This window comes from Pleurodeles waltl, chromosome 5 (assembly GCF_031143425.1).
Source record: "Pleurodeles waltl isolate 20211129_DDA chromosome 5, aPleWal1.hap1.20221129, whole genome shotgun sequence".
In the NCBI taxonomy this organism is placed as follows: Eukaryota; Metazoa; Chordata; class Amphibia; order Caudata; family Salamandridae; genus Pleurodeles; species Pleurodeles waltl.
This window is the reverse complement of record NC_090444.1, coordinates 1450701828-1450726306: the sequence shown is the minus strand read 5'-3', so window position 1 is coordinate 1450726306 and position 24479 is coordinate 1450701828.

Here is a 24479-nt window from a genome sequence, read left to right as displayed (position 1 = left end):
AGTTTTTAGTTTGTTTTTAGTTTTAGCTATGTTAGGGGGATATCTGTGTGTGCAGGTGACTATTACTGTGCATAATTATTGGGCAACTATAAAAAATATATACCCATTTCAATTATTTATTATTACCAGTGAAACCAATATAACATCTCAACATTCAATAATATACATTTCTGACATTCAAAAACAAAACAAAAACAAATCAGTGACCAATATAGCCACCTTTCTTTGCAAGGACACTCAAAAGCCTGCCATCCATGGATTCTGTCAGTGTTTTGATCTGTTCACCATCAACATTGCGTGCAGCAGCAACCACAGCCTCCCAAACACTGTTCAGAGAGGTGTACTGTTTTCCCTCCTTGTAAATCTCACATTTGATGATGGACCACAGGTTCTCAATGGGGTTCAGATCAGGTGAACAAGGAGGCCATGTCATTAGATTTCCTTCTTTTATACCCTTTCTTGCCAGCCACGCTGTGGAGTACTTGGACGCGTGTGATGGAGCATTGTCCTGCATGAAAATCATGTTTTTCTTGAAGGATGCAGACTTCTTCCTGTACCACTGCTTGAAGAAGATGTCTTCCAGGAACTGGCAGTAGGACTGGGAGTTGAGCTTGACTCCATCCTCAACCCGAAAAGGCCCCACAAGCTCATCTTTGATGATACCAGCCCAAACCAGTACTCCACCTCCACCTTGCTGGCGTCTGAGTCGGACTGGAGCTCTCTGCCCTTTACCAATGCAGCCACGGGCCCATCCATCTGGCCCATCAACACTCACTCTCATTTCATCAGTCCATAAAAACTTAGAAAAATCAGTCTTGAGATATTTCTTGGCCCAGTCTTGACGTTTCAGCTTGTGTGTCTTGTTCAGTGGTGGTCGTCTTTCAGCCTTTCTTACCTTGGCCATGTCTCTGAGTATTGCACACCTTGTGCTTTTGGGCACTCCAGTGATGTTGCAGCTCTGAAATATGGCCAAACTGGTGGCAAGTGGCATTGTGGCAGCTGCACGCTTGACTTTTCTCAGTTCATGGGCAGTTATTTTGCGCCTTGGTTTTTCCACACGCTTCTTGCGACCCTGTTGACTATTTTGAATGAAACGCTTGATTGTTCGATGATCACGCTTCAGAAGCTTTGCAATTTTAAGAGTGCTGCATCCCTCTTCAAGATCTCTCACTATTTTTGACTTTTCTGAGCCTGTCAAGTCCTTCTTTTGACCCATTTTGCCAAAGGAAAGGAAGTTGCCTAATAATTATGCACACCTGATATAGGGTGTTGATGTCATTAGACCGCACCCCTTCTCATTACAGAGATGCACATCACCTAATATGCTTAATTGGTAGTAGGCTTTCGAGCCTATACAGCTTGGAGTAAGACAACATGCATAAAGAGGATGATGTGGTCAAAATACTCATTTGCCTAATAATTCTGCACTCCCTGTAAACACGTTTTCATAGAGTTTAAGACAAAGACATGCAGAGTTTTCTGCTCTCTAAAGTGCCTGAATTTGGATTGAATAGCTTTCACCAATTGATAATCTTTGCCAGTCTTGAGAAACATATGATTTGTTTGGATCATAAATCACAATTAACACTGTTGGTTAACGCGCACAGAAAACCATATTTGAAACCAATAGGGATTTATCACATATGTACACATTTTAAAACTCATTACATTAGCTGTAAATTGCCACATTTATCACAGCTTAGAGGGAAATGCATTTAGCGCAGTTAAGGATTAGTTCCTTCACAACAAACAAGTTTGCTTCTTACCAGGAAACAATAAAAAGGGCTCCTTTTTATAATGTTTTATTTCCATAATAATAACTGACGAATTGGGTTGAATAATAAAGTACAAAGTAGAGGTGGAAGGGAATAGTTTTCATTATGCCATACAAATTGGTACGTTTGACTAGCAAAGCAAGTTAGTTTCACGTGACTGAGCAACATTAAGTTGTCTAACTGAAAAATGTTAATTTAAACGATTCATTCCCAAGCTTATCCTGCTTAATTGGCCACACAGACGTGAAGAGAAACAGAAATTTGATTTCTTACCTAGGCTCTTCTATATTAGGTAATGACATGTATTTGCAAGGCAAGAGTAAATATCGTCTTTAAATCCATTAATGCTGGCCCCTCGTTCAAAAGTAGAGAACGCCTACCTTCAATTAACCGTTGTCTCTCCGACAAATTCTACGGCAACCAGGTCTGCCGCAAGAGCATCGACTCGGTTGATGCAGATATCAGAGATAAGACACTTAAAGAAGAGCCAATGTTTTTGGATATAGAACATGTGTAGAAAGAAAGATGTAGTTCGATGTAGATAATTAGAGTTTTTTTTACTGGTGATATAATACAGTTCTATCTTGGATTACCCATTAAGCATAAACTACGTGAAAGTGTTTATTAAAAGACGTGTGTACAAACAATCATGAAGTGAAATGTGAATTACTTCCGGGAATACATTTGCCCAATCATCTAATTATTTATAGGTGCAACTATCTCTTCCAGAACGCTGTTCTTATAATTACAAAGTGATCTTTTGTCTTTAACACTCTATCTGTTTCAATTTCAGTCGTTAAGTCTAACCTCGATCGCACCGGCTTTATGTTTAAAAACAAACTTAACTTGAAAAAATGCATGCATATTTACAACATGTGGCGGCCTTGTATCAGGCCCCTTCATCGATTAGCCTTTTCCAATGTCATCCACTTTTTACTACTGCTGAACACAGCATACAACATGGGAGACTTAGGGGCATATTAATACTTTTTGGTGCAAAACTGCACTAGTGCAGTTTTGCACCACAAAGTTGAGCACTGGCTTGAGCCATTCCCGAGCACCAGCCGGGCGCCTATTTATAGAATGGTGCAAGCTGGTGAAAATGGTGGGCTAGCGTAAAAAAATGACATTAGCTGGGTGGGGCTGGCGGTATGGGAGAAGGTGGTTTTGCACCAAAAAATGACATTAGGCAGGTTAGAGTAAAAAAGAAATGACTCTAACCAGCCTTGCATGAACAACGAAAGAGGTGAACCCATTAACCCTAACCTGACCTGGGTTATGGAACATACTACAATACAGAGTTGGTCAAAAGGTAGGGATACATAATCAAAATTACAAGAGAAAGTGTAATCAATACTTTCTCTGTGGTAGAATAACTTACCAAAATTTATTTATTATACATTATCTCGGGCAAGCAGTGCATTGTGAGATAATTTAAATAACAGAAATGTCTAAATTCCGACTACACATAACACAAACATTACATACATATTACACATCAAAAGCCATGAGCTGATCGAGAGCGCACCCAAACATGGAAATCGTTGGGCTGCAGATGATTTGACGTCTAGGGGTTGTCCCCAGATTTGTCTCTTGAAGAAGAGATGGTGGTTACTAAGACTCTTTGTAAAAGTAATCCACTTGAATGCGATGATGCAAGGTTCGTGTAACAAACGTTCGGGGAAACTTTTCTATTTCTTCTTAGGATTCCTATTGATGTAAGCCAAGTGGTCTGTGGGGTTGAATACCCTTAATGAACCCAATCTCGCCGGGAAATGAAGGTGTTGACGCGTTTCGGCCTCCCCAGTCAGGGCCTCATCAGGACTAACATGGGACAAAACTGTCTCTTCATGTGGAATTCGGACTGTGAGACGGCTTCCATCAGTGAGCCACGGAGAAAATCGCACGGCATGTATGTCAATACCAGTTGCTGTCTGACGTTGTCGCATGTCGTGCGATTTTCTCCCCGGTGGCAGCTACATGCGGATGCTTGCCGCACCCACCCTACAGGACTGCACCACCTCCCGTTACCAACACTCCCGCGCGGCTCACTGCTGGAAGCCGTATTTTGGTAAGTTATTCTACCACAGAGAAAGTAATTGATTATGTATCCCTAACTTTTGACCAACTCTGTATTGTAGTCTAACCAGCCTTGCATCATTTTCTGACGCAAAACCATCCATATCACATGACTCCTTTCTTAGAAGAGACAAGAGTCATTCTCACCACCCCTTTGGCCAGCACAGACCAGTGTCCCCTGAGCATGGTTATTGCACCCTGTGCAATGCAGAGGGCCCCAAGTTGGGCGCCTGAGGGCACTTTAATTAAAAAACAAAATGACTTACCTATACTTACCCTACTTACCTGGGATGGGGTCCCCCATCCTCTAGTGTCCCTCTGGTGTGGGTGGGGGTGTTCATGGGGCTTGAGGAGGGCATCCATGGACCCATTCCATGGTGTTTCACCATGAAAATGGGTCCACAGGTCCCTCTGCACCTGGTCTGACCTAGCTTTGCACTATTATTTAGCCCCCTACTCCCACCCATGCATCAATTTAGCACAGGGGATAAATATGAGGATATGGGGTTAGCACCATTTTTTAGATGGGAATGCCTACCTTGCAGCTCATTGATGCAACGTAGGTTCACACATCTAAAAAATGGTGCAAACTCCAATATTTTGACATTAGACTGGCCTAACGTCAAAATCTAAATATGGAATTAGTTTTGCGCCACATTTGTGTTAAAAAAAAGGCCCAAATTTGGCGCAAATGTGGTATAAATGTGCCCCTGAGTCAACTCATTCCATCCATTGGCTTTCTTAAACAACAGTATTTCATCTGATTACAAGGGTATATTCACATAAAAACATTAGACAGACTAGGTGGGCCAGCAATTAATTTTCTTTCTTCCCATGTTTTATGTTTTATTTTACTTATTCATATTTATGTGTTTAATATATCTCTTTATGTTACAGTACTTAAAAGGCAACAGTACCTTTTCTTTGCACCACATTACCTATTTTCCTCTGACGTACCTTAAAACTTAAATGGGTTTCTAGATAGTTCCTAAATTGATCAGTCTGAAAACTGTAGCCTTAGAAGGAGCCTGAATGTTTAACAGTGCATGAGAGACATATTATTGTGCTATGTCTCTCTGAGAGTCTAGATTGCAATTTTCTTTGATAGAATTATATTCAAATGTATAAAGGATACAATGAGTCTTGCCATATCCACCAGCACAGAAATTAATCAGATTCTAGTAGAAAGCAGCTTGATATGAAATAACTTTCATAAGCTTAAAAACGTTTTGTTGTGGAAGTTTTGTTTGATTGATCTTATGATCTTAATGCATTGTCCCCTAGTTGATAATTTACATTGCCATATCTTTCCACATTGAAGTGCAATAGAAATTAAAAGACAACATAAAACACAAATATTTCTGTTAAAGCACCGTTCTGGCAATCTTTGAAAAATAATCCTGGACCCTAACACACTGTTATGTCCCGACTTTGCTGTTAGCCAGGCAATGGTTTGATACAAGGAAAAAATTATATACACTGTACTGAGGGTAACATTATAACTTTTGGTCAAAATATAATAGATTCCTAAACTGATAGCACTTTACAATAACTTCTTGAGTACCGTAATTTGCGCATGTCAGACAGCAATGCCACTGACAGCTCCATCTCTGAGCTCACTGTAAGACAACCTTCTTTCTTCCTCTTTCCTCCCGTACCCTCTTTGCATCACTTCTCCACTTGCTCCAAGACCACACCTACTTTGCCCTCCCCATGAGTAAAAATTTTTTGTGCTTCTTCTCCCTTTTCCCCTTCTGTACAAATATCTGTTATCTTTATAGAATTTCAATGTAATTACAACACCACTAAAAACCTTGTTTTTACCCTAATCACTTCTTTCCCAGCTACTTTAAGCTACTAATTGACCAAATTCAAACCTTTCTCAACAAGGTACCACTAACAAACTTAGGCCCAGTACAAGTTTGGCGGTCCCTGAACTGCCAAGTTGACAGTCTGACTGCTCCTAATCTGGCAGTCCTACCGCTGTAATACGAGTTTCGCTATGGGACCGCCAAAAGACGGATAGCAGTCCGCCGGCCCTGCCATACTGACTTTCAGTCAGTATGGCAGGGAGTAGGCGGTCCTTCACCCCTGCGGTTAATGTTAGCGATCCCAGCATCGGGACCGCCATGGCTATTATGACCTTCCAGACCACCAAGATTTCATTGAAAATTCCACTACCATGGAAAGTTTGGCTGTCCAGCAGGTAAGGGTCCCATAATGCTGCACCACCGAAAGTATGGCTGCAAGGAGGGGAGGTTGGTAGCCCATGTGGGCCCCCCAGAAAATGTGAGGTTTGAGGGCTCACTGTGTACCGTTCATAGCATAGTGCATGGAAAACAAGCTGCCCATTGTGCTGACAGGTAGGAGAGCATGGCTGGCAGTAGCTCCATTGTACTGCCCCATGCCTCTACCCACCAGTCAATCCAGCCCCGTGGGGATCTCAAAATATGGCGGTCCTAGGACTGTTGACCAGGCGCCGTTAGGAGGACCGGCAGTATGGCGGCCCAACGGTCTAACCGCTAAACCTGTAATGAGACACTGAGGGCCTGATTATGACCTTGGCGAAGGGGATTACTCCGTCTCAAACATAACAGATATCCTTCCCGCCATATTGCAACTTCCATTATATCCTATGGAACTTGTATCACAGTGGATGGGATATCTGTTACATTTGTGACTGACTAATCCTCTCCACCAAGGTAGTAATCAGGCCTTAGTAATAATGTATTAATATGGAAATGCCAACTTGCCAATATTTTGATTGGTGGTCACTTTATTTTTTGGTGTCTACTAGGAATACCAGAAACTCTAAAATATGCATTGTTTTTTGGGACTCATCAGTGAGGTCAGACCCTGGTTCTGTGAAAGAGCAAGGAAGAGGCTCTTGTATATACATACTCATTTTACAAGCAGTATCTAAATGAGAAAAACAAACAGTGGTATTTGGGGTGCTTCAATTGACCCCTATGGTGCCTTGGACGTGGTGGTCTCGTCCCAGCACACAGTTCCCGTGTGCCTGGGACGAGACCACCTCGTCCTGTACCGGGCCCACGGGGGAAGCGCTAGTGCTCCCTTCATGGGCCCCCCACCCACACCCCCAAGCTGAGGATGGAAGGGGAATCCCTTCCCCTTCCACCCCCGAACCCCCCTCGGCAATCTGATGACATCAGCGCACTCACAGCATGCAGACGTCATCAGAAGCTACAGAGGACGCGCTGGAAGCTATTTGCTTCCAGCTCGTCGCAGGAGAGGACTTCAAAGGTGAGTCTCTCTCCTTTGGGGGTTTTTTTGGGGGGAAAACAGACATGGGGGAAAGGAAAGAGTTTTTCCTTCACCCCTGTGCCTGGAATCCCCACTAGGCACCAGGGATTTATTTTCATATTTATTTTTGGGGTCGCTCCCATGGGGGGGCTATTTTTTATCATATTTCTGCCCCCCTGGGGGAAGATCAGCCATTTTTTTTGCCGAACTGCCCCGGGGGGGGGGGGGGGGGGTCGAAAACCACTAGACACCAGGGATTTTATTTTCTTTATGATTTTTTGCAGAGCGACTGCTTGGGCAAGGGTCGCTCCCCTTGGGGGCAATAAATAATCCTATTTCGCCCCCCCCCCGGGGGCAGATCGCCCATTTTTTCGGTCGATCTGCCCCCAGGTGGGGTTGAAAACCACTAGACCACCAGGGTTTTCATTATGCTTATGATTTTTGGGGAGGGACCCCTTGGGCAAGGGTCACTCCCCTTGGGGGCCATAAATAATCCTATATCGGCCCCCCCGGGGGCAGATCAGCCGTTTTTTTGGCCGATCCGCCCCCAGAGAGGGGGGGGCAAAAACCACTAGACCGCCAGAGATTATGTTTACCTTATGTTTTTGGGCAACGACCCCTTAGGCAAGAGTCGCTGCCCAGGGGGCAATCATTTTTTATGTTTCAGCCCCCCCTGGGACTAGATCGGCCATGTTTTTGGCCGATCTCACCCCCGGGGAGTTGAAACCCAGTAGGCGCCAGGGATTGTGTGGTTTGTGTGTTTTGTGTGTTTGGGTGCACCCCTTGGGCAAGGGTCGCCACCCCATATGGGGGGAAATTAGTATTTGCCATTTCTGCCACCCTTGGGGGCAGATGGGCCTATTTTTTTTGGCCCTTCTGCCTCCAAGGAGGGCAGAAGCCACCAATACGCCATGGATTTTTTTCCCCCTTTTTTTTGTTTTGTGCTGGGGGGGCCCCCTTTGGCAAGGGTCGCCCCCTAAAGGGGGCACAGAGCTGTTGGCCATTTCTGCCCACCCTTGGGGGCAGATCGGACAATTTTTTTTATGCACATCTGCCCCCAAGGGGGTAGAATCCACTTAGGCAAGAGGGATCTTGTGTGTGGGTGTGTTTTGTGTGGGTGGGGGGCGGCCCCTTTGGCAAGGGGGCATGTTTCTTATGGCCATTTCTGCCCACCGTGGAGGCAGATCGGCCTATTTTTTTTTAGGCCTATCTGCCCCCAAGAAGGCAGAAGCCACAAAGACATGTTGCTCCCCTTAGTTTTTTTTGAGCTGGGAGCACCCCCATTCGCCCCCTTTGGCAAGGGTCGCCCCTCCCCCCCCAAACAGGGTACAGAGCTGTTGGCTATTTCTGCCCCCTTGGGGGCAGATCAGCCTATTTTTTTAGGCCCATCTCAGAAGCCACTTAGGCACCAGGGACAATTTCTAAGTTCTTGGTGGCAGGGTGTTTGTCAACTGGCGAAGTATTTGTGATTATAACAGTTTATTTCTTCTTTTTGTTCTAATTCAAAGCTTTTGCTTCATTTGCTGTGGATCCTTGCGGTTTTTGGCAGTAGTTGTCCTGCGGTTTGCATAGTTGCATGTTTTAGGTAAGTGAAAGCAATTTACTCCAAAGGAATATTGTTGACATGCATGAATGACATGTTTGTAGGTGGTGTACTAACTGTAGTATTGTGTGTGAAATTGTCCTTAGATTTGGGCACAATGATATTTGTGTTGTCATATGTCTAATTTGCTTTTTTCTTTTTTCTTTTTAGTGGGATATAATTGGTGATTGCTGTGTCTGTGCAGAGTAGTTGCTGGTGAGTAGCTTTTTCAGGCAAGTGAGTGGTATCGTTTTTTAGTACACAACTCTTTGTGATAAAGCTACACTTTGTTTATTACTTATTTTAGTGCTGGTGGTTGTTGGCAATCCATTTGTTGTTAGTGAGGATCATGGCTAGCCACAGAATGACCACTCAGCAGGTTGTTGGCATGCTTTTTGAGTCGTCTTCAGACCATGATTACGAGACTGACTCTGCATCTGAGGCAGAGGAGGAAGTGAGAGATTCTGGCAGTGAGTTTTCTGTCCGAGAGGATTCTTCTGATGAGGAAGCCACTCTGAGTGCAGATGAAGAACCTGTTTTAGAGGAGGACATTGATGTGCTAAGAGTGCAGCAGCCTGGGACTGAAGGGTTTCCCATTAGAAGACCTGACACCTGGATTGCCCCAAATATGGAACAGCCACAGTTACCTGCATTTACTGGTCTCCCAGGGTGTAGAGTCAATACGGAAAACTTTTTGCCTGTCAATTTCTTTCATTTGTTTATGGACAATGTATTTTTGGAAGAGATTGTGGAGCAGACTAATGTGTATGTGGGGCAATAGTTGAGGGATAACGCTGCCAGACTTAGGCCTCAGTCTAGAGCTACTCAGTGGGTTCCCACAAATCTGGAAGAGATGAAAAAGTTTTTAGGTTTGACTTTTTTGATGGGGTTGATAAGGAAGCCGTCACTGGCTTCTTATTGGTCTACTAGTCCCTTGATGGCAACGGCTATATTTCCTGCAACTGTGACTCATAATCGCTATTTGCTTCTTCTTCATATGTTGCATTTTGTAGACAATGCTTTAGCCTTGCCACAAGATCACCCTGATTGTGACCGTCTTTTTACTACTAGGCCTGTCCTTGAGATAAGTGTGGACGAGTCTTTGGTCCTTTTCAAGGGGCGTTTAGTTTTTAAGCAGTACATTCCTAGTAAGAGGGCACGTATGGGATTAAATTGTATATGCTGTCAGAAAGCAGTACAGGATATGTGTATAATTTCCAGGTCTATACTGGTAGGGATCCCAGTATTGACCCTCCTGGTTGTCCGGCCACTTTTGGAATTAGCAAAAAAATTGTGTGGGAACTTGGTAGACGACTGTTTAACAAAGGTCACCATTTGTACGTAAATAATTTCTACACTGGAGTGCAGTTGTTCAAGGAGTTGTTTAGAGTGGACACTGTTGCTTGTGGCACAATCTGTTCTAACTGGAAAGGCTATCCAAGGGAGCTTGTCTGTAAAAAACTTGAGAAGGGACAGTGTAGTGCCTTGCGGAATAATGAGCTGCTAGCTCTGAAATTTTCAGACAGAAGGGATGTGTACATGCTATCTACCATCCATGATGAGAGTACTTCCCCTGTGACTGTTTGAGGTCAAGTTGCCGAAGCGCGCAAACCTGCGTGCATTTTGGACAGCAATAGGCACATGGGTGATGTTGATAGAGTAGATCAGAGGTTGGAACCTTACACTGCTCTGCGTAAGTCTTACGTGTGGTATAAAGAGTTGGCCCTACATTTATTTCATTTGGCAACTTTTAATGCCTTTATTGTGTTCAAGGAGTGTTCACCTGAGTCAAGGATGACATTTGTTAAATTTCAGGAGTTGGTGATAGAGAGACTTATTGTGGTGGAACAGGCAAGAGTTCCTAGAGAGCAGTGGTGGAGGATGTGGCGAGATTGAAAGATCGCCACTTTCCAGATCACATTCCTCCCACTCCCAAAAAAGACTTACCCACTAAGAAATGTAGAGTATGTGCCTGAAGAGGTATCTGGAGGGAGAGCCGGATGTACTGCCCTGATTGCCCTTCAAAGCCTGGGCTGTGTGTGCCCGGCTGTTTCAGAAATGACCACACAAAGAAACATTTTGAGGAAATACCGTGAGCGTAAACTGCCTTTTTTATATTTTCGTATTTTCAGTTTCACGATTGGCATTACTGTCATGTATTTAGTTGGAGCTTTTGTGTTTGTAGTTTTGTATTTATTTTATAATTAGTTAATGGTTTCTTTATTGTTTATAAACGGAAAAAAGTGATGGCGGTGTGCTTGGGTTGGCGCTTGGCTGGCGGTGTGCGTTTGGAGGCACTTGGCTGGTGGTGTGGGTGGCGCTTGGCTGGCAGTGTGCTTCGGGTGTTGCTTGGTTGGCGGTGTGCGTGGGATGGCACTTAGCTGGCGGTGTGCATGGGGTGGCACTTGGCTGGCGGTGCCAGCCAAACGTCAGTCCTCACACTCCCATCAGCTAGTGTGACTACTATATAAGGTAGGTGGGCGTATGTAAGTGATGGGCCCTTGAGTGGCGCTGTCTGTCGATGCGAGTGTTGTAATGTGCTGGGCCCGTGGCTGGCGACGTGAATGGTCTTGTGCATGTCATGTATGAAAGGTGTGTGAATGAAATGTAAAACAGTTGGGGCCAGATGTAGCAAAAAAATATTTGCAACTCGCAAAATATTATGCAGAAAGGTGTCTCAGACACCTTCTGCGACTCACTATGGGGTCACAAAGACCCACCTCATGAATATTAATGAGGTGGGTCGCAGTTTTCAACCCCATAGCGATTCAATGCACTCACAGGGATGGTAGCCTGCTGGAGACAGCAGACCACCATGTCTGTGACTGCTTTTTAATAAAGCAGTTTTTTTTTTTTTCTTTTTGCAGCCCGTTTTCCTTAAAGGAAAACGAGCTGCAAAACGAAAAACTTCCGAAACCATTTGGTTTCGGTTTTTTTCAGAGTAGGCAGTGGTCCATAGGACCACTGCCTGCTCTGAAAAAATATTTTTTGGGGCATTCACAAAGGGGAAGGGTTCCCTTTTGCGAATGTGTTACCATCCACTTCAAGTATATGGTAACTGCGAGTTGGTTTGCGACCGCATTCGCGGTCACAAACCAACTCAGCAAGGCGATGCGGTCGCAAATAGGAAGGGAACACCCCTTCCTATTTGCGAGTCGCAGCCTCAAATTGCGAGTCGGTACCGTCTCGCAATTTGAAGTTGTGCATTGCGTTAAGCCTTTTGCTTGTCGCAAACTGCGTTTTTCGCAGTTTGTGACGCACAAAAGGCTTCCTACATCTGTCCCTTGGTGCCTTGACTTGGCTTTACAGCTCACGAGCTGTGAGTCATTGGTTCAGTTTTTTGGCCTTTCAGTTATTAGCAGTGCATTTCACTTTTGTGAAATCTCTTGTTAATAAAATTTGATCTCTATTCACCCTCGTGCCAAATCCAACCAGTATGTGTGGTACAAATGACAAAACCTGCCCCGCTGTAATCAGGTGTCGCAGCACACTTGTGACATGCTAGGTGTCTCAGGTGGGACCCCGATGATGAAGCATGCCACCAACTTGGTTGGTGGGTGAGGGGTCTTTTTCATATAACTTAAGTGCGTTTCTTTTCACAATTTTAGTGTTTGGCACATCACGGACGTACGTGGACACATCAAAATAATATATTGCAAAACTACCTGTGTTTGGGGGGAGGGGGCACCTACGTTTTTGTTCATGGGTGCGGGCTTCATTTAGGGACACCTACCAAACCCAGACATTTTTTAAAACTAGACACCCCAAGGATTCCAGGGATCCAGGGATCCCCCAACATTTTCTTACCCAGACTCCTCTGCAAACCTCAAGATTTGCTTAAAAAAGCATATTTTCCTGACTTTTCTTAGTAGGATCACCGCTCCAGCACAAAATTCCTACTCCCCAGCATTCCCCTCAGTCTCCCAAGTAAAATGACACCTCACTTGTGTGGGTCCCCAAAGCAGAGTCAGCCTAAAGATGTATAAAGGAAGAATGTGTCCTTATCAACTCGCTATGCTATCCCCACTATTTCTACAAGTTTTTGGCCTTATTCTGTTGCAGGCACCTGGCCCACCCACACAAGTGAGGTATCATTTTTATCGGTAGACTTGGGGGAACGCTGGGTGGAAGGAAATTTGTGGCTCCGCTCAGATTCCAGAACGTTCTGTCACCAAAATGTGAGGAAAAAGTGTTTTTTTGGCCAAATGTTGAGGTTTGCAAAGGATTCTGGGTAACAGAACCTGGTGAGAGCCCCACAAGTCACCCCGTCTTGGATTCCCCTAGATCTCTAGTTTTAAAAAATGCACAGGTTTGGTAGGTTTCCCTAGGTGCCGGCTGAGCTGGAGGCCAAAATCCACAGTTAGGCACTTTGCAAAAAACACCTCTGTTTTTTTTGGGAAATGTGACGTGTCCACTTTGTGTTTTGGGGCATTTCCTGTCGCGGGCACTAGGTCTACCCACACAAGTGAGGTACCATTTTTATTGGGCTATATTTTCCTTCCAAATATATGACAGTGTAAAAAAGGCGTCTATTTGAGAAATGCCCTGTAATTAACAAGCAAGTATGGACACCCCAGAATTTAGAGATGTGCAAATAACCACTGCTTTTCAACACCTTATCTTGTACCCGTTTTGGAAATACAAAGGTTTTCTTGATACCTATTTTTTGACTCTTTATATTTCAGCAAACTAATTGCTGTATACCCAGTATAGAATGAAAACCCACTGCAGGGTGCAGCTCATTTATTGGCCCTGGGTACCTAGGGTTCTTGATGAACCTACAAGCCCTATATATCCCCACAATCAGAGGAGTCGAGCAGACGTAATGGTATATTGCTTTCAAAAATCTGTAAAACATAGAGAAAAATTGCAGTTTTTTTACATTCATTTCAATATTTTTTTATGTCAGTTGTGATTTTCTGTAAGAAACCCTTGTAGGATCTACACAAATAACCCGTTGGTAAATTTAGAATTTTATCTACTTTTCAGAAATGTTTAGGTTTCTGGGATCCAGCATTGGTTTCATGCCTATTTCTGTCACTGACTGGAAGGAGGCTGAAAGCACAAAAAATCGTAAAAATGGGGTATGTCCCAGTAAAATGCCAAAATTGTGTTGAAAAATTGGGTTGTCTGATTCAAGTCTGCCTGTTCCTGAATGCTGGGAAGCTGGTGATTTTAGCACCGCAAATCCTTTGTTGATGCCATTTTCAGGGAAAAAACCACAAGCCTTCTTCTGCAGCCCTTTTTTCTAATTAAAAAAAAAAAAATCACTGTATAATGGCTAATTTCTTGGCCTCCTTCAGGGGAACCCACAAAGTCTGGGTGCCTCCATAATTCCTACTATGTTGGAAAAAAAGGACGCAAATTTGGCGTGGGTAGCTTATGTGGACAAAAAGTTATGAGGGTCTAAGCACACCCTGCCCCAAATAGCCAAAAAAAGGCCTGCCACCGGAGGGGGAAAAGGCCTGGCAGCGAAGGGGTTAATCTCTAGCAACTGACCATATTCCAGTCGATCATTGTTTTTGCCAGTTCTCAGAGGGACCAACTTTACACTCACCTGTCTATCAAAAGGTGCAAAATGCAGCGCCAAATGCAAGGCTAAACAGCAGAAAATCTATATTTGAAATTTGATTGCATTTTTTATATAGATATTAGAGACCGGAAAAATTGGAATAGTTTACTGCACAAACCCTTATTAATAGCAAAGGTACTTACATACCATAAACTGGATAGATTGTTTTGGAAGCATATATAATAAATATCTGTATTCACTGTAATACTAAGACATTTCAGAAGAATAAATATGTTTTCAGCTTTTCAGTAATATGATTAAATCACCTATTTGAAGCATCTTCAAGCTAAATGTCTGTGAAAAAACTCAGTCATGTAGATCTCAATACCAAACTGTAAACCATAGATCTATTTTTCAAAGGATGTCATTGGTAGAGGACAGGATTTATGTTGTAAAGGACCACAACAAAATGATCCTTTCAAGATGTCATTTGAACGTTTCTGTTAGACCTGGCATCCTTGGTGTGGCTTTCCCGTTAACTTTTTGCCTGCAACTCTTCTGTTTTGCTGCCTTTTGCCTGCTTCGTATTTACTGGCCTTAGGACTCTGCTCACTTTACCACTGCTAACCAATGCTGAAGTGCTCATACTCTCTCTTTAAAACATGGCAACATGGTAGAATTGGCCTAGTCCCGCATGGCATAATTAATTAACTTGCAAGTCTCTAGTAAAGTGCCACTACCTGTGCCAGGGCCCTGATTGTGCCTCCCACTTAAGCAGTTCCTTAACATATCTCAGGCCAGCCAGTGTGTGCAGTTTTAAGCTGCCATTTTAACCTGGCAAAATACTTTTTTGTCAGGCCCAAACCATCCTTTTAATATATATATATATGTCAACACTGGGTAGGACCTGGACAGCCCAGAGGGCAGGGTGCAGTGTATTTAAAAACAAGACATGCACATTTAAGTTTTAGATGACCTGGTAATGAAAAACTCTCAAATTTGTTTTTCACTAGTGCAAGGCCTACAACTTCCATATTATAACATTGTCATTATCCTATTCTTCCTACATAGCCCCCCACTATAGAGAGCTTAGATGTGCCTGAATGGGCCATCACTAGCAGAATGGTATGGCAGAACTTGGCACAGTCCTACTTGCACTTGAATAGGCTGTATCTGCCTCCACACAAAGGGCTGATTACCCCCTGTAGTTATTCTGGAAGTAGGTCAGAGAACACAGGAAGCCTTTGGACTTCAAAGAGACACCTCTAGAACCTTCTCTACTTCAAAGGAAGGCCCAGGAATAAATATCAGACCTCTTTGGTACACTCCTGGACCTGTGGGAACTCTGTGCTTAACTGATGCCTGTTGCCATCTTGCCTGGGTGAGAAGAACTGGACCTGCATCTGTTGAACCCAGGACCCCAGAGTGACTCCAATGGAAAATTGGCTGGACCCCTATCTAGAGCCACAGGGACAGAGGGCTCCAACAAACTTGAACTCAGCACCTGTATTCTACCATGTTGGACCTGGCCCTTTTACAGGGTCATTCCCCAGACTTTTTGCTTTTTGCCTCCTTATTTTTCTGACCTTTGTTGCCTGACGTTTTGACTCTGAGCACTGTTTCACTGCTAACCAGTGCTAAAGTGCATGTGCTCTCTCTTACAAATTTGGTGTGATCGGATTATACCTGATTGGCATATTTAAGTTACCTATAAGTCCCTTGTAAAGTGGTATACCTATACCCAGGGCCTGTAAATTAAATGCTACTAGTGGGCCTGCAGCGCTGCTTGCGCCACCCACTTAAGTAGCCTGTCAAACCTATCTAAGGCCTGCTAGCGCAGAGCCTGTGTGCGCAATTTCCTGCCACAGGGACCTGGCATCTAAATTTACTTGCCAGGCCCAGAACTCCCCTTTTACTACATGTAAGTCACCCCCAAGGTACGCCCTAGCTAGCCCTTTGGGCAGGGTGCCATATATGTAGAAGGAAAGACATGTGCCCTGTTGAGTGGCCTGTCCTGGTAGTGACAAACAGCCTAACTTGGTGTCTCACTGCTGTGAATGCTGCCTCCTCATAGGATTGCATTTGAAATGCCCTGCCTTATGTGTAAGGGGTATTGTCTGATTTATGAGGGTTAGCGTAGGCATGTTTGGTATGGTTGTGATAATGGTGAGAAATGCTGCTTACTGGTATTGGTGTATTTTGTATTACTATCACAGAAATGCCACTTCTAGAAAGTGCGCATTTATCTGTGCTTATGTCTTTGGTGTTTTGCAGCTTGCCTCCAATCCACGTCTAGGCAGACTGACAGTTGGGGCTTTGTGCATACTTCTCAGACAGCCTGAACACAGGGAGGGTGGACGTGACACAGAGGTGCATCTACATATTGCAAAGCCTTCCTGGGCTGAGAGAAAGGAGAGGCGGGGCACACCTGCATTTGTAAAGACTGTGCCCTGGCCTCACACAATAGGGTCATTAACCCCCCACTGATGTTTGGGGCCTGTGCTGAAAGGAGGGAGGGGGCACTCCCCGAACCAGTTGTAACTGGCTGGAACCTCCTCTCTCTACCATTGTAAAACACTGTAAGAACTGACTATAAGTACAGGGGAATTTTCCCCACAATTTGAACACTCTTGGAACTGAAACTGGACACAGAACGCTGATGAATGGACTCACCAGGAAACCACCTTGGACTGCTGCTGCTGTGCTGACCTGTGACCTGCCTGGTCACTAGAAGGAACTGCCACCATCTGCACCCCTTGTGCTGGCCTGTAGCTGGACCCACCAGCCCTGTGCTTTTTCTGGACTGTATTGTTCCCAGGGTAAGGATGCTGTGGCCCCTGACCCCTGTCATGATCTTCACAGTGTGACCTACAGTAGACAGATCACCGCAGCAGCCCGGGCTTTAGCTTTGCCGTCAGCACTCTGAAAAGTGCTTTACTTTTGCCGAAGGACAGCGCCGCAGCCCGGGTCTCAAAACTTGATTTAGCGCTTGGGAAGCAATTGATTTTCTCCCCCGGATCACGCTGCAGCCGGGTTCAGTAAATTACTCAGAGCGTGGGGATCGCGCTTCTGTCAGTGCCCCCGGGGCACACAAACAAAGGCAGTGGAGCAAGCGTGCTCATCTCCGCACCCCCGAGGCACCTCCCACTCCTGGGAGCATCCCCGGGGCACCAGCTGCCTCCAGCTTTTCACGGAGCCTCCCGGCGGCCCGGGAGCAGCTCCTTGTACTCGCGCACCGCATCGGGTGCGGGCGAGTATTTGCTTGGACCCCCGGAGGGGTCCGAGTACCTTCCAACACTGAAGCAGGACTTGGAGAAGGTGCAGGGAGCGCCCCCTTCCCTGGTCGCTGCACTAGGAGCGGGACGCTCCTGGTTTTGGGCATCTTTATTCCTCCAGCCTGAATCGGGAAGGAAGACCTCGCCGGAGGTCCCTTCCCGCATTTTACCCTACAATTGTTGCTGGGCCATGCCCGGCCCCTACCCCACGGACAGGGTGTGAGGAGGCCGAGGCAGGACCCCACGAAGAACGCAGGCCCCCAGAGGGGCCCGTTCAGGAGGAGAGGTTGCCGACTGCCCCTCTTCCCTCCAAAACATCACGTGGCCCCCGTTTTGCACGCCAGAGCGCTGGGGGCCCCCTACACTCACCTTTAGGCACTGAAAGTGCCTCTCTACCCTCAATCAGGTACTCTTTAGGAAATCTAGGCTCTAGGAGCCTAATACAGACTTGTGGACGTTTTCTATTTCCTGCCTGGTTACTGTTTCTACATATATGTGTTTATGTTCCTTTTATGGGCATGTCTAGCTGATATGTAATTATATGACTTGTGATATATTCTCTAATGTTTCTTTTATTTAGGGATTGTTCATGACAAGTGCATATATCTTTTACTCTAATTCCTGACTACTGCTTATGTTGCAGAATCCTGAGTACATATGTGTTCTAATTTGACAACTGCATATTCTTGCAGAGTATTAGTAACTTGTGTAACATTCTGACAACTGCTAAGGTAGCAGGGTATTACGTACGTGTAATGTTGGTCTAATTATGTTTTGTGCAATACAGATTATTTTTACATAGCTCAGTGTTGTGTTTACTTTGTGGTGTACATTTTGCGTCAAGTGTGTTGTGTGTGTCATGCAAACGCTTTACACATTGCCTCCAGGTTAAGCCTGACTGCTCGTGCCGAGCTACCAAGGGGGTGAGCAGGGGTTATCTTGGACGTGTAACTCCCTTGCCCTGACTAGAGTGGGTAAGTTCTGCCTGGCTCAGGTGCATACCCTAGCCAACCAGAAACCCCATTTCTAACATACCATCTATACGTTTTACCCTGCCAAGTGGTGCTGCCCAATCCAGGACCCTTGCAAGTGGGCCTGAAGGTGTTCTTTTCAGTGTATCTCTGGATCCAGCATAACCAAAACAATCTCTTCTACTACACAACACAAACCTGAGCTTAACTGATGCATCATCTCTGCTGTGAGAGTTCTCTCAGTGCAAGGACACTGCATTTACCTCGCAGCCTGCATCAGATCCATTGTTGAGCAAAGCTTCACCAACTCAGGCCCTCACATTCCATATCTCTTGTTGATGGCAAGCTCACCAATGACCCAGGTTCTCTCATCTCAGTCTCACAGCTCTTTGGAATGGATGTATCTCCTCAACTGCACAAAAAATCCTAAATGCTGGACAGCGCATCACAAGCCCTCGTCAACTGGATCCTTGATAAAGAAGAATCTTACTTTGCAGCTTTGCAGCTTTGCAGCTTTGCAGCTGCATGGGGCCCCTTCCAATGGTACACAACCAGGTTTTAAGGTAGACTGATCCAGCTGGCCTAACTGGGTCCTTGTAGCCAGCCGACGCTCCACCATGGTCATTCTGAACCTGTAACTTTGTTGTAGTCTAGCATGACCAGGTAGCCACAGTTGGTGCTTGGTGCTTTTTGGCACTATATTTACTGAAATCTTTAACAATGTCATATCTCTGATTTTACTGATTGGATTTTTGTCATTTTGGTCTTCTTTTGTTTATTAAAATGTATTCTATTCTTTCTAAATTGGTGTGGGATTTTTCTCGTATGGTGTTTTCACTTTATTACTGTTAGTAGTGCTGCATAAACATATTGGGCCAGATTCACAAAGGCAAACTTAGACCAAAAGTGTAAGTTTAGACCAAAGGTCTAACTTTACTTGAAGTAAGGTTAAACTTTTGGTTTAAGTTTACACTTTCGGTCTAAACTTAGGCCCATATTTATACCCTGTTTGCACTGAATTTGCATAATTTATTTTGATGCTAATTCAGTGCAAACTTTACTCCATATTTACATTCTGATGTCTAGCATCAAAATATTGGGGTTAACATCATTTTTTGGATGCGTGAAACCTCCTTGCATTAATGAGATGCAAGGTAGGCATTCGTGTCCAAAAATTACTTTAAGCCCCTAGTGCCATATTTATCCACAGGACAGCAACAACCACAGCAACCACCACCACAAAGTGACCCACAAAGGCAACGCAGAAGGAAGGTGAGTGTATTCAGAAACAGGACAACCCTCCATGGCCTCAGGGAACAAGACATCATAAGGACATACGGACTCAACCGGCAAGCCATACTTCACCTGCTGCACCACATTGAGCCACAAATCATAGCCAGCCTGCAGACCCCACACAATATACCATCTATGACAAAGCTGCTAGCTTTCCTGCATATGCTGGCAAGTGGCTCATTTCAAACAATGGGGGCCCTGGTTGTTGGTGTGTCACAGCCTTCATTCTCTGCGTTTCTGCCAAAGGTGTTAGACGCAATAATTTCCCTGGCACATCAGCTACCCCAACACCCAGCAAAAGCAGCAGGATATAAAACATGGGTTCTAAAAATGTCATGGCTTCCTGCATGTGCTTGGTGCAATTGACTGCACCCATGTCCGACTTGTGCCACATGCAGCAACAGAGCACATGTACCGGAACTGCAAGCACACGTATTCCATCAATGTGCAGGCCATAGTGGACCACTGGGGACTATTCACAAACATTTTGGCCAAGTATCCTGGGACCGTGCATGACGCCTACATATTCTGGCACAGCAGAATCAACAAACACTTCCAGGGTAGACAATATGGAAATGGCCTACTTGTGGGTAAGTCAACAAACCTAGCAATATACACACAACACACCAACCCTGTAGGACACACAAGACACACACCACTACAAAAACACATGGCTAGGGTAACACAGATGTGCAGCTAAAATCACATATGCACCATGCTGCAGTATAGCACAATCAGTGCAAACCACAAACACATATACCCACATGTATGTGACACACCCACAACTTGACAGGCACACTACGTGAAGGACAGGTGCAGATATATACCCTTTGCCAACAGTAGAAATACTCAAACCACTGCAAGTGCCCACAGGTTGCCGACTGTAACCGTCACTGTTTGTACTGCTGCCAATACCAACTACATCTTATCTCAACACATACCTGACTTACCTGTAGTGTGCATATACATCTGCCTGATATATTGGCTTACACACATAGGAATACAAAATTAATTCCCATCACATACCATGTGCCAGATTTGTAAGAGGTGGCACCATACCTAGGGCCAAATGTAAAAAGGGTTTTGCGACTCGCAAACGGCGAAAAACGCCGTTTGCGAGGCGCAAAAGCCTCTCCGGTATGCAGAAATGCATTTTGCGAGTCGGATCCGACTCGCAAAATGCATTTCCGACTCGCAAATAGGAAGGGGTGTTCCCTTTCTATTTGTGACTCGCAATGCTATACAATTTAATCACAGTTACCATCTACTTGAAGTGGATGGTAATCCAGTCGCAAACGGGAAGGGGTCCCCAGGGGAACCCTTCCCCTTTGTGAATGGAAACAAAAAAAAATTTCAGCACAGGTAGTGGTCCTATGGACCACTGCCTGTTCTGAAAAATACCGAAACAAAAGGTTTTGGTTTTTTTTCTAAGTGCAGCTCGTTTTCCTTTAAGGAAAACAGGCTGCAGATAGAAGAAAAAAAAAACTGCTTTATGAAAAAGCAGTCACGGACATGGTGGTCTGCTGTCTCCAGCAGGCCACCATCCCCGTGAGTTTCCATACTCGCAATGGGGTCGCAAACTGCGACCCACCTCATTAATATTAATGAGGTGGGTCTTTGCGACCCCATTGCGAGTTGCAGAAGGTGTCTGAGACACCTTTCTGCATAGCAAATTGCGACTTGCAATTTGCGAGTCGCACGGACTCGCAAATTGCAAGTTGCAATTTGCTTTTTTGCTACATCTGGCCCCTATTGTGGTGCCACCTCACATGTAGCACTTACTGACCCTCAACACCATCATGTCTGTACCATAAACAATAAATGGCCCACCATGGGGCAGAGTCAATGTTAGACAGTGCAGATCATGGATGCCATAGTGGGACCCTATAGGAGTATAGAGGACATCACTGACCTTACATGCACTGTGCCAAAGGACACATTTTCTAAGTAGCTGAGCACCATCCCATAGCCTGCACTGTGCATGTGTTGACAGTATAAATGCTGAATAATTTTTTGGAAGATAGGAGAGACACTGGTAGTAATGTTGATCATCCTGAAACAATGGGATACACACCCTTGGACACCTGATGGCTGGCACAAATACCAGCTCCCACTCAGGATCACTAAGAGACTTTTTTAAGAGCCCCCCAGTGCCATAGTCATGGCCTGCACTGTAAGTACAAGTTTGCTGATGACCACTCTTATGTGACTTGAAGTCACATTGGAAATCGGCCACCCTCTCACGCAGCACTTTGCGTGGAAGATGCGTGCAATGTGTGTTGCTGCAGGTCTGTCACCACAAGATACATAACATGATGGTGCTGACTCAGAGGTAGGTGTCACCTAAAATCTGAAGCAATGCCGACATCAAACACCACCCCAGGAGTGTCGTTTGCAGGTTGCAATAAGAAAATAGACTGTGTTTCGAACTCATATGAATGTGCCAGCCAATGCATGCTGCATACTGCTGCATACACAGATAGAGCCACTTGTCCATCAAAACAGCATAAGTATAGGGAGTTGTCTCTTCCCGCACAGACAGATCCACCTCTTCAGGGCAGCTAGTCAAGCACCCTAGTGCAAGGTTGGTAGTGTTGGTGCACAGCTGCCTATAAGCCACTGGCACAGGAGCAACAAAGGGTTGCCTAGTAACATGTCACACATGGTGCATTCATGCATAGTCAAAATATTGCAGCACAGAGCTGCCAATGTTGGAGCTATATTGTGCATTGTCACTTACTCATTTAAATGGGCCTAAGTGTTGCGCTTCATCTGTAATGACACATGTCAAAATGGCTGGGATGTCCAGGCTCTGTAGTGCTACCATGTTGCCACCACACCTGACCACATTGTGTTGTGAGGATGTGTCATGTCCCCTCTAGTGACAGCACACTGATACAAATGTGCACAACACAACATATGGGACATACATACTGACCATCAGTTAGGATACCAATTCATATGTCCCAGGTCCTTGAGCCAATACTCAAGTTGGTCATGTCCAACAACACAATGCTAAGAAAACAATGATAAGGCCAGGACCACACACCATACCACAAACACATATAAGTGACAACCACCTCAAAATTACAACTGCCATGCTACATGACAAACCTGTTGCAAGCCTTACCAACAACTTACACCTATTATTTTATGCAGCGGATCAGGGTTATGGCAAACAGCCATGGATTATGACCCCATTTGCAAACCCAAGCACAGCAGCAAAGCGTGCAGACAATGAGGGACATCGTAAGACACAGAGTATTATGGAGAGGACATTTGGCATACTGAAGTCAAGATTCAGGTGGCAGCCTCCTATATGCCCCACACATTGTCTGCAGAATCATCATGACATGTGCTATCCTGCACAACGTATGTGTGCGGATGAACATCCCCATGGATGACCAGGTTGATGACCTGCCTGAAGAGGAGTAGGAGGATGGTGGTGTAGAAATGGAGGGGGAACAACACAACACAGCTGCTGGCATAAGCCTCAGAGAGCACATAGTTGAAAACGTTTTCAATAAGAACCACTTAAATCACCTTGTCAATTTTATAAATAAACACTTCACTTATACAACCAATCCTGCTTTGGTCGTTTCAATCTCCACTACATATACCATAGGATTGTGAGTCTAACCTCAGGGAGCATGATACAAATACAAATCTGACAAGTACTGTTTCAACATGTAATGTGATGTGTAAGACTGTACTGCCACCATCATAAACATCACTAATAGCCCCATCTCTGGTATGTGACAACTGAGGGACACAATTTATGGATCACAACATATATTGTACAACCATGTTGCCAACTTGTTAATAAATAGCTCATCAGACACAACTACATTATTTCCAAATAGGAAGTATGACAGGGGCCCACACATGAGGTTGTGGATGACCAAAATTAGAAAGTTAGTCATGTTGGAACAGAACACTGTCACATCTCAGTGTGTGAGTTGCAATGGCTGCATGTAACATGTGTGACAATGGGGGGACATAATTGTTAACCATGGTCATCATGATTTGCCCAGGTATAACAAGCCCCGGAAGAAGTTGGGCCTGTGCAGTACATCCATGGTAATCTGTCCTGCCACTACCGTGAGGCCCAATCCTGACACAGGGTACACATGACCTCAGACATTGCATGGACATGTCTGTGGAATGCACTTCAGTATGGATGTGAACATATGCAGCTAGGGTTGCAGGTCCACCACACAAAACCAACAACCATTGCTTAATGCAATGATTTTAATCAAACATTTGTGGTCAAAACATAATCTTGGTGGCATGTAGGCAGAGTGTGTCATACACAGTATGTACCAAAGATGTACACATGTCAGACATCTGTGTAGGGCACACACAAGTCTCCATAAACTCCAAATCTACAGAGACAGTTGTCAGGTAACATTTCCTAGGTAGCAGTGGTTCAGCCATCATGAACAATGCTTGAGCTGTGTATGTTGTCTTAAATATTATGTTCTGTATGAAAATATCACATATCACATACGAAAACAGAATTCACAGTCACAAACAAGAACTATTTCATTGTACTGACTGCTATATATATGTGGATACACTGTTGTCACACATGCATACATATGCACAACGTACAACTATGTGCATGCTGTTGACTCAGTAACTCAAACATCGGTGTAACAGACCAATCACACCCTCATCACATTGTTGCATGGACTGCCACGTGTGGCCATACACAATATGCTACAC